Source organism: Halichoerus grypus, chromosome 12, assembly GCF_964656455.1.
Source record: "Halichoerus grypus chromosome 12, mHalGry1.hap1.1, whole genome shotgun sequence".
NCBI classification, from domain to species: domain Eukaryota; kingdom Metazoa; phylum Chordata; class Mammalia; order Carnivora; family Phocidae; genus Halichoerus; species Halichoerus grypus.
The window spans coordinates 55,046,462-55,057,695 of NC_135723.1; the positions used below are offsets into that span (position 1 = coordinate 55,046,462).

The 11,234-nt window shown below is 39.3% G+C and overlaps 1 long non-coding RNA gene across 1 annotated transcript; it reads right to left on the minus strand.

The window, feature by feature from the left end:
* Nucleotides 1-4,759: 4,759 nt before the first annotated feature.
* LOC118526989 (uncharacterized) lies at nucleotides 4,760-9,227 on the minus strand. The gene is made up of 2 exons (XR_013442997.1): nucleotides 9,038-9,227; nucleotides 4,760-5,051 (listed from the first exon to the last, which is right to left on the minus strand). It is a non-coding gene; the product is annotated as an uncharacterized LOC118526989 (long non-coding RNA).
* Between the last annotated feature and the right edge of the window lie 2,007 nt (nucleotides 9,228-11,234).

Below are 11,234 nucleotides of genomic sequence, written 5' to 3' on the forward strand. Positions count from 1 at the left end.
TTCTCCAGCTCCTTTAGGTGTAGGGTTAGGTTGTGTATTTGAGACCTTTCTTGTTTCTTGAGAAAGGCTTGTATTGCTATATATTTTCCTCTTAGGACTGCCTTTGCTGCATCCAAAGATTTTGAACAGTTGTGTTTTCATTTTCATTGGTTTCCATGATTTTTTTAATTCTTCTTTAATTTCCTGGTTGACCCATTCATTCTTTAGTAGGATGCTCTTTAGCCTCCATGTATTTGAGGTCTTTCCGACTTTCCTCTTGTGATTGAGTTCTAGTTTCAAAGCATTGTGGTCTGAAAATAGGCAGGGAATGATCCCAATCTTTTGGTACTGGTTGAGACCTGATTTGTGGCCTAGGATGTGATCTATTCTGGAGAATGTTCCATGGGCACTAGAGAAGAATGTGTATTCCGTTGCTTTGGGATGGAATGTTCTGAATATATCTGTGAACTCCATTTGGTCCAGTGTGTCATTTAAAGTCTTTATTTCCTTGTTGATCTTTTGCTTAGATGATCTGTCCATTTCAGTGAGGGGGGTGTTAAAGTCCCCCACTATTATTGTATTCTTGTCAATGTGTTTCTTTGCTTTTGTTATTAATTTCCTTATATAATTGGCTGCTCCCATGTTAGGGGCATAGATATTTACAATTGTTAGATCTTCTTGTTGGACAGACCCTTTAAGTAGGATATAGTGTCCTTCCTCATCTCTTATTACAGTCTTTGGTTTAAAATCTAATTTGTCTGATATAAGGATTGCCACCCCAGCTTTCTTTTGGTGTCCATTAGCATGATAAATGGTTTTCCATCCCCTCACTTTCAATCTGGGGGTGTCTTTGGGTCTAAAATGAGTCTCTTGCAGACAGCATGTTGATGGGTCTTGTTTTTTAATCCAATCTGATAGCCTGTGTCTTTTGATTGGGGCATTTAGCCCATTTACATTCAGGGTAACTATTGAAAGATAGGAATTTAGTGCCATTGTATTGCCTGTAAGGTGACTGTTACTGTATATTGTCTCTGTTCCTTTCTGGTCTATGTTGCTTTTAGGCTCTCTCTTTGCTTAGAGGACCCCTTTCAATATTTCTTGTAGGGCTGGTTTTGTGTTTGCATATTCCTTTAGTTTTTGTTTGTCCTGGAAGCTTTTTATCTCTCCTTCTACTTTCAGTGACAACCTAGCTGGATATAGTATTCTTGGCTGCATATTTTTCTCATTTAGTGCTCTGAATATATCATGCCAGTCCTTTCTGGCCTGCCAGGTCTCTGTGGATAGGTCTGTTGCCAATCTAATGTTTCTACCATTGTAGGTTACAGATCTCTTCTCCCGAGCTGCTTTCAGGATTTTCTCTTTGTCTCTGGGACTCGTAAGTTTTACTATTAGATGTCGGGGTGTTGACCTATTTTTATTGATTTTGAGAGGGGTTCTCTGTGCTGCCTGTTTTGGTGCCTGTTTCCTTCCCCAAATTAGGGAAGTTCTGTGCTATAATTTGCTCCAATATACCTTCTGCCCCTCTCTCTCTTTCTTCTTCTTCTGGGATCCCAATTATTCTAATGTTGTTTCGTCTTATGGTATCACTTCTCTCTCGAATTCTGCCCTCGTGATCCAGTAGTTGCTTATCTCTCTTTTCCTCAGCTCCTTTATTTTCCATCATTTGGTCTTCTATATCACTAATTCTGTCTTCTGCCTCATTTATCCTAGCAGTTAGAGCCTCCACTTTGGATTGCACCTCATTAATAGCCTTTTTGATTTCGACTTGGTTAGATTTTAATTCTTTTTTTTTTTTTTAAAGATTTTATTTATTTATTTATTTATTTGACAGAGAGAGAGAGAGAAACAGCATGAGAGGGGATAGGGTCAGAGGGAGAAGCAGGCTCCCCGCCGAGCAGGGAGCCCGATGCGGGACTCGATCCCAGGACTCCGGGATCATGACCTGAGCCGAAGGCAGTCGCTTAACCAACTGAGCCACCCAGGCGCCCAGATTTTAATTCTTTTATTTCTCCAGGAAAGGTTTCTCTAATAACTTCCATGCTTTTTTCAAGCCCAGCTGGTCTTTAAAATCATCATTCTGAACTCTAGTTCCAACATCATACTAATGTCCGTATTGATTAGGTCCCTGGCAGTCGGTACTGCCTCTTGTTCTTTTTGTTGAGGTGATTTTTTCCGTCTTGTCATTTTGTCCAGAGGGGAATAGATGAATGAGAGAACAAAATGCTAACAGGGTAACAACGTCCCCAGAAAATATATACTAAATAAATCAGAAAAGACCTGAAACCGGGGGAATAGAAAGGGAAAGAAAGAAAAAAGAAAAAGAAAAAAAAAGAAGAAAAAGATAAAAACAAACAAAAACAAAACAAAACAAAACAGAATATGATCAAAAATGATCAGGCTGGTGCATAGATCAGTGCCACACAGTAGATTTTGGGTGTATTTTGGTCTGTTAGAAGAAAGTGACTCCCAAAATTTTAAAGAAAGAAAAACTTATATATGTACAAAAATAAGGGTTAATACAATGAAGGGATGGAATATGACTGTAAAGATGAAAATTATAAAAGATTTTATAAAAGGAATTGATAAGAAGTTGGTTAAAAAGAAAGAAGAGGATTTTAAAAAAAAAGGAGGGAGAGAATGTAATCAGACAGGAGACTAGAACAAAGCCACACACTAGAGATTTAGGGTATATTTTGATCTGTTAGAAGAAACTGTATCTCAAAATTTTAAAGAGAGAACAACTTATATATATATACCAAAAATAAGGGTAACTACTATGAAGGGATAGCATATGACTCTAAAAATGAAAAATAAAAAAGATTTTTTTAAAAAGGGATTGATAAGATGTTGGTTGAAAAAGGGAAAAAGAAAAATTCAAAAACAAAACAAAACAAAAGACAAGACAGTTAAAAAAAATTAACTTTGAAAGACTAAAGAATCACGGTAAAAAAAAGCCATGAATTCTATGTGCATTATTCCCCTAGCGCTGGAGTTCTGCCGTTCTCATTGATCGGTAAACTTGGTCTTGGCTGGCTGTTCTCGCTGATCTTCTGGGGGAGGGGCCTGTTGCCGTGGTTTCCAAATGTCTTTGCCGGAGGCAGAATTGCCCCACCCTTGCCTGGTCCGGGCTAAGTGATCTGCTCGGGTTTGCTCTCAGGAGCTTTTGTTCCCTGCAAGCTTTCCCTACAGCTTTGGAGGACTACAGTGAAAATGGCGGCCTCCCAATCTCCGCCTCAGAGGAGCCGAGAACTCGGGGCCCCGCTCCTCAGTGAGCCCCCAGAGAAAAGCAGTCAATCACTCCCGTCTCCCCGGTCTCCGGCCGCACTCCGTGCTCACCCGGCCTGTGACCCCACGTTTCTATCTCTGGCACCCGACCCCGGGTGGAGTCTCCAAACCCAGCAGATCCCCGCGGTGCGCTCCCGCGCCGCTCCTCCCGGGGGAGGAGGAGAGTCTCCCCGGATCTGCCGCTTGTTGGGTCCCTGCTGGAGGAGCAGTGGCCTGACTGTGCCGCGGATCACGGTTTATGGCAACCCCGAGCTGAGAGCCCGCGCCTGGGCTCCGTCTCTGCAGCCGGCTTCCCTGCTCCGATACCTGGGAGCTCTGCCGCACTCAGGCACCCCCGGTCTTTCTGTGACCCCGAGGGTCCTGAGACCACACTGTCCCAGCAAGGGTTCCACCGCCCCGCTCAGCCACTGGAGCGACATCCCTCAGCGGAGCCGACTTCTAAAAGTTCCGATTTCGGGCTCCGCGGCTCTATCACTTGCCAGAAGCGGCCGACGGAGGCCCCTCCCCCGCCGTCTATCCTCCCGAATATCGCCTCGGATTCACTTCTCCGCACGTCCTACCTTCCAGAAAGTGGTCGCTTTTCTGTTCAGAGAGTTGTTGCTCTTCTTTTCTTCGATCTGTTGAATTCGTAGGTGTTCAGAATGGTTTGATCCCTATGCAGCTGAATTCCTGAGACCAGAGGAAATCCAGGTCTCCTACTCCTCTGCCATCTTGCTCCGCCCCCCTGACTGACTGAATCTTGATGTTTCCCTTCTAAGTGAAACTATTTGAATTACTGAAAACAAATTTCATTTTAGATAGTTAAAAATGCATGTTTATATTGTGTGTGTGTGTGTATTTAATAATTTCTTTAGAATTACAATTCATTTCCATTGTGACTAAGTAGAGCATTCTAGGTATGATGGGAAGATGAATATGTGAAATTAAATAACAGGTCTAATGTTACTTCTTCCTCATCTTTATTCATTTGCAACCCTTTCCACAGTATCAGTCTCTGTTAAAATTTAGTTCTATTTGAGGCATTTATGTGTAAATGCTATCTTGCCAAGACATCTCCAGAGGTCTTGGGGAAATGATAGAAATGTAAAAGCTCTGCAAACAGTCCCACAGGTGCTGAAGCCCACCAGGTCATCCCTCTGGAAGCCCAGACCCCTGAATCCCACCGGTGTGTGGGTCACCTCAGGTCAAAGGTTTTCCTTAGGCCTTTAACCCTCCCTATGAACTGCTCTGCATTTTTGTCTTGAACACTATGTGACTTTCAGGCATTCTTATCACATTTTTTCCCCTCACATAAACTTTGTTTTGCCCCCAACAGTGAGGCAAACAACCCCAAAAAGCATCATTTCCATATTGCAAGTCCTCATATTGTGTCTGCTGAAATCCATTCATTGTTTATGAGCTAGTCATTGTGATTTAATATTCTAACTTTTAGATCTCTCATGCACACTGCTATTTCTCTAAACAGTAATATGCAGGAGACAGTGTGGGGCAAAGATAGCACTGAACACCAGCAAGGTAGAGAGGCTGTTTTTATTATTTTGATTTCCTTATGTTGTACTCTGTGATATCCAGCCAGATGATCTCTGTGGTTAATATTATATTTGAAATGAAAAAGATTCCAAGTTCTTCAAAATTTGCATTCTCAGAGGCTGTCTTCTTGAATTTCTACATTTTAAAAGCAATCTTCTGACAACTAAGATCATATTTAAATCGGCTTTGCAAATTCCAGCAAGAAACTGAGTCCACATCACTTGAGGATCTATTCTGTCGATTTCCCTTGCTTCCCCCTAGCCAAAAAGATAAACCATTTAAAAATTTGTAAAATTAAAAAAAATTTTTTTAAGTATTCAACATAGGGATTATGGTATAGAAGGAGAAAGGGACAAAAAGATACAATGCCAAGAACTGGAAGAGAAAAATTCATAAATTGAATATAACTCTAAAGCAATAGAACAAAGCAAAAATTAATGGGCAGACTGCAATTCTGGTTTGGTTATTTTTGAACTAAGCCTGAATTAATTTGTTCAAAATGACCCCTACAGAGCAGTTTTAAGGGCACACAGCTCCCAGTTGCATGCATTCCTTTCATATAACAATTAAGCAGCAAGGCTAAAGCACACAGCTATCTAACAAAACGCACAGCCCAGAAAGAGAAACGGGCTTTAGTTTCAGTTTACCTGCAGACTCCTGACTTGAAGTCTCTGAAAGTATCTGCGCCTTAGTTTTGCCTTTTGTACAATTCTATTTGGTTATTGCACAGACTTTAAAAAAAAAAAAAAAGTTTCCTCTGAACATTCCCTGGCAGAGAGGAGAAGAAAGACCTTGTTCTGTTCCCATCTCCCATCCTAAATTTCTCTGCCATCTGTAGTTTTTTTCCTTCCCAAAGAAGAGTCTTCTCTGACATTCTGGGAGTTCACAGTGTAAATCTACCCCTGATTAGCTCTGACTATCTGGCAGTCGACTTGACTTCTCTAAGCCACACATAGTCAACCAATATTGAGTTACCATATGCCAAATAATTTCCTAAAAGTTGAGCAAGACAAAGCCCCCACTTACTAAGCTCTCATTCTTATGAAAGGAAAAACAATGAGCAGATGGATAAAGAAGCAGTTAATATAATGTCAAGTGGCACCAAGAGCCATGAAGAAGAAAGAGTAAAGCAGGACGATGGCAAGAGAGTGAAGAAGGGAGGCAATTTTAGAGAAAGCCATCAGGAAAGGGCTCTGTTGGGGCTGAGGTTGGGTCAGAGTCTAAATGCAATAAGGGAGGGCTTATCTTGGGGATAGAACAGCAACTGCAGACAGGAACAAAGCTTTGGAGAAGGAGCTAGTATGGCCGGAGTGAGGTCCCTGTGAGGCAGAGCAGGAGGTGAGGACAGAGAGGGGTGCGGGGCAGGGCATATGTGCCCATGGGCCACTGTGGGACTTCAGATTTTATTGTGTCAGGAAGTAGCTGGAGAGTTTTAACGGAGGAGTGACATGATCTGATTTCATGTTATAAAAATGGCTCAGATTGATTTTGCGGAGAATGGGCTACATGGGAGTAACCATGGAAGCAGAAAGAACAGAAAGGAGGTTATAGTAATGGCTACGGCAAGAGATGATGGTAGCCCACTAATCTATAAGATGAGGATAATGGTAGCAACAACTGTGTGGCACTGTTGGGAGAATGAAATCAGATAATACATGTAAGTGGCTCACCATAGCACCAGTCAGTACACAGCAATAACTCAATGTCAGCATTATTGTTGTCATCATCAGGATTATTTTGGGGTGATTCCTCGACCCCAACTGGTAGCTCCTTTTCTATCTTTGGCACTCCCTTTGCTTGACGGATTTCAAATACTCTTCATCCCCTCTAAACGTGTCCTCCTGTGTCCTAGAGCAGCCTTGCATACAGGAGGGTATATGTGTTTGGTCAAAGATGTTCAAAATGCTTTGTCAAGGCTATTTTTATTCATTGTGGTTGCCAGTCCTGCCATTTATGACAGCAGAGAAGCAGCCTGGTGGAGAGTTCTGGAACAGTATTGCTTCCCAGGGGGCATCTGGTAATGTGGGGGGGCATTTCTGCATGTCACAATGACAGGGGGACAGTGTTGGCACTTAGTGGGTGAGGGCTAGCAAAGCTAAATAAGAAAGCCCTATATGGTAAATGATCTCCTACCCAAACTGCCCATGCTGTTGCTCTGGGAAACACTTAGGCGGCAGGAGGGTCTCCACGCAAATTGTAGCAGCCCAACTCCAGGGAAGTTTGCAAAGGGGGGAGGGGTGGCCTGAGGATGCTGGTGTAGAGGAAAGAGCACTGGGCTGAGGAGCAAATCTCAGTCTCAACTAGATCAATACAAGTCATGTGGATTTAAATTTTTCATTCATTGTTGAGACTCAGCTTCCCTATCCCTAAAGTGGGAGAATTTTCCTCGAATACTTCCTTGGAAGGTTAAGGAAATTCAGTAAGATAATGCCTGTGTATGCATTTATTAAATTGTAAACCATCCTAAGGCTGAACAACCTGTCTCTCTGCACACATAAACTGTTAATGAGATAGAAAATACAGTCTCTGCCCTAGAGAATTTATAATTCAATCATCATTAATAAAGAGCTGCAAGCTCCCACTAGAGAAGAAAGTAGGAAATGTGTTTTCAAAACCAGAGGCCTCGTTTTCACAAGTCAAGCATTTTATATTTAATTAAACTTTGCAAATGCTAATTCTTTTCCCCCCGTTAAGCTTATTTTCTCAAGTATATCCATATTGTACCAAAACATATGAAATAAAAGATAAATAAAAGGCTATGTGTCCTTTTTAAAACAAACTCACAAGTAACGTTGTTTATGACATCTACCTTCCTTTAAAAATGGGAAAGGAAACAACCCAATGGCACAAATTAAGTTTTTTTTCTGTTTTGTTTTAATTACGATTGTCTCCTTTATGGTAAAATAATCTCATTGGAAGAAATTCTGATCCTCTAGGATAAATTTGAACTGATCTTTTATCAAAATTTATTTTTACAGTCAGAAAACAGCTACTTCTATGCATTCATTCATTATTCAGCCACTCATTAATAGATTATAATTATTATCTACCATAGGCCAGTTTTGTACACTTTGTCCTAAAGGGCACTCCTAACCAAAATAAACAACAAAATGGGAATGAGAGGTATAGTGGCAATAGATACTAACAGCTAGAGTTTGTATAATACTTTGAAGGGGATAGCTTTCCTTAGTAAAATAAATTATTAATAACAAAAAATAACAAAAAAAGAATTGTGTTAAAATGTACTGAGATTAAAAATTTGGCAAACTAGGTATATTATATAAGATTAACCCCTGTGTCAGCACTAACTGTTGTTTATCCCATATTCACTCGCCTTTGTTCTGCTAACAAACACCAATTCATTCAGGTAGCAGGCAGAGACCTCCTCTATTTCAATGTAGATGGATTTCTGTGCCATCTCCAGAATATGAATCTTAATTTGTCTAACCTAGTCACTATCTGTGGACAATGATTGCTATAGAGGCAGAGATGAGAACCAGTTTTAGTCAATGAGATATAAATAAACATCTGTTATGTGGGCTTCTAGGATAGCTTTTGATCCATTGTAATAAAAAAACAAACTCTGATGAGGGATGTATATTGTAATGCCAAGGGCAACCACTAAAAATAGCAATAACATAAAGGGGTACAACCTAAATACCAGCAGATAAATTAAAATGGAATACTAAGAAAACTTTTTAAAAAGCAAAAGTGTGGGAACAGAAGAACAAGAAACAGAGGCTACAAAAGATGAAATATTGAAATTGTAGAATTAAATCTAACCATATCAATAATTATATTGGGTGTATGATCTAAACACATCATGTAAAAGGCAAAGATTGTAAGAGTGAATAAGAAAGCAAGACTCAACTGTATGCTCCCTACAAAAGGCATACTTTAAGCAAAAAGACAAAAATAGGTTTGAAAGAAAACAGAATTTTTTTTAAAATGTGGTGAATTCTAAAACAATGTTTAAGCAACTCAGACTAAGTTAGAAAAAAAAAGGAAACAAACAAAAACAGAGGAAACTGATAGAAAACAAATAGAATGGCAGACTTAGGCCCCAATATATCAGTAATTCCATTAAATGTAAATGGTGTAAACATGCCAATTAGAAGACAAAGATTGGCAGAGTGAATAAAAGAACATGATCCATCTATATGCTGTCTACAGTGGGTGCAGAGCACTGGATAAAGGCCAGAAATGCTGTTAAATATCCTACAATGCACAGGATAACTCTTACCTCTTCCACAAAGAATTATTGGAGCCAAAATTGTAATAGTGCTGAGGTTGAGAAGCTCTGAGGAACAGTCATCAAGACAGTTTGCTATTGGCAAGACATAGTATATAGACCAATGGAACAGAATACAGTCTAGAAATAGAACCATACATATATGGTTAGCTGATTTTTTTAAGTGCCAAAGTAATTCAATGGGATAAGGAAAATCTTTTCAACAGATGGTACTGGAACAATTGTATATCTATATGGAGAAAAATAAACATGAACTTTCTTCAAATCACACACAAAATTAAGTCAAACTGTATCACCAAACATAAATGTAAAACCTAAGTCTATAAAACTCCTAGATGAAAACAAAGGAGAAAATCTTTTTTTACCTCAGGACAAACAATGTTTCTTAGATAGAAATACTAAAACATGGATCATAAAGGGAAAAAATAAATTGTACTTCAACAACCAAAGAAGATTAAGGCCATTAAGCACATAAAAAGTTGCTCAATATCATTAGTCATTAGGGAACTGCAAATCAAAACCATAGCAAGATATTGTTTCACATAAACTAGGATGGCTAGAATTAAAAAAAAAAACAAAACAAAACAGGCAATAACAAGTGTTGGTAAGAAGGTGAAGTAATTGCAACTCTCATAAACCACTGGAAGGTGTGTAAAATGGTGCATCCACTATAGAAAACAGTTCCGTGATTTCTCAAAAGGTTAATCATAGAGTTACCATACAACCCAGCAAATACCATTCAGCTATGGTCTAAATGTTTGTGTATCTCCCCTGCCGCCCCCATTCATATGTTGAAATCGTAATGCCTGATGTGATAGTATTAGGAGGTGGGGCCAATGAAAGGTGATTAGGTCATAAAGGTGAAGCCCTCATGAATAATAGTAGTGTTCTTATAAAAGAGATGCCACAGAGCTCCCAAGACCCTTCCACCATGTGAAGACACAATGAGAAGCCTGAAACCCTGAAGAAGTCCCTCACCTAACCATGGGGCATCCTGATCTCAGACTTCCAGCCACCAGGTCTATGAGAAATAATTTTCTATTGTTTTATCAACTACCCAGTCTGTGGTATTTCATTATAGCAGCCCAAACAGACTAAGACACACTTCTATGCATATACCCAAGAGAAACGAAAACATATTCACATAAACACTTGCATACAAATATTCATATCAACTTTATTTGTAATATACAAAAACTGCAAACAACCCAAATGTCCATCAACAGGTGAATGGATAAACAAATTGTGATATATCCATACACTGGACTACTATTTAGCTATCTTAACTACAAAAAGGATAAACTATTTACTCCCTATCATAACATGGATGAATCCCAAAACAATTATGCTGAATGAAAGATGCCAGAAAAGCATGTACTTTATGATTCCATTTATATAATTCTAGAAAATGGAAACTAATCTTTAGTGACAGAAAGCAGATTAGTGATTGACTCCTAATGGAATTGGAGGGAGAGATACATTTTTTTTTTAGATTTTTTTTTAATTTTTAAGTAATTTCTATAACCAACATGGGAGTCAAACTCACAACCCCAAGATCCAAGTCCCATGCTGTACCCACTGAGCTAGCCAGGCATTCCAGGAGGGGTATATTTTAAAGGGGCACATTTTAAAGAGGTACAAGAAAACTTGTTTAGTTTTCCTTTAAGGGAAAAAAAAAAAAGTGTAGTAACAATATTTAAGCTTCTGTAGAAATGGAATAATGTGAATGCAAAGGAATTGATTAAAATAAGAAATGTGATTTGGCTAAGCTTCCTTTTAAAAAAATATTTCACACCCAGATGAATGGATTGGAGCACCTGGGTGGCATAGTCGGTTAATCACCCTACTCCTGGTTTCAGCTCAGGTCATAATCTCAGGCCCCCCATCAGGCTGTGCACTCAGCATGGAGTCTTCTTATGATTCTCTCTCCCTCTCCTTCTGCCCCTCTCTTCTGCTCTCTCTCTCAAAAAAAAAAAAAAAAAAAAAGATGAATGGATAAAGATGTCATGTATATATACAATGGAATATTACTAGCTATAAAAAGACTAAGATCTTGCCATTTGGAATAATGTGGATGGACCTAGAGAGTATTATGCTAAGGGAAATAAGTCAGAGAAAGATAAATACCATATTTCACTTATATGTAGAACCTAAAAAACCAAAACAAACATCAGACACAGGCCTAGAA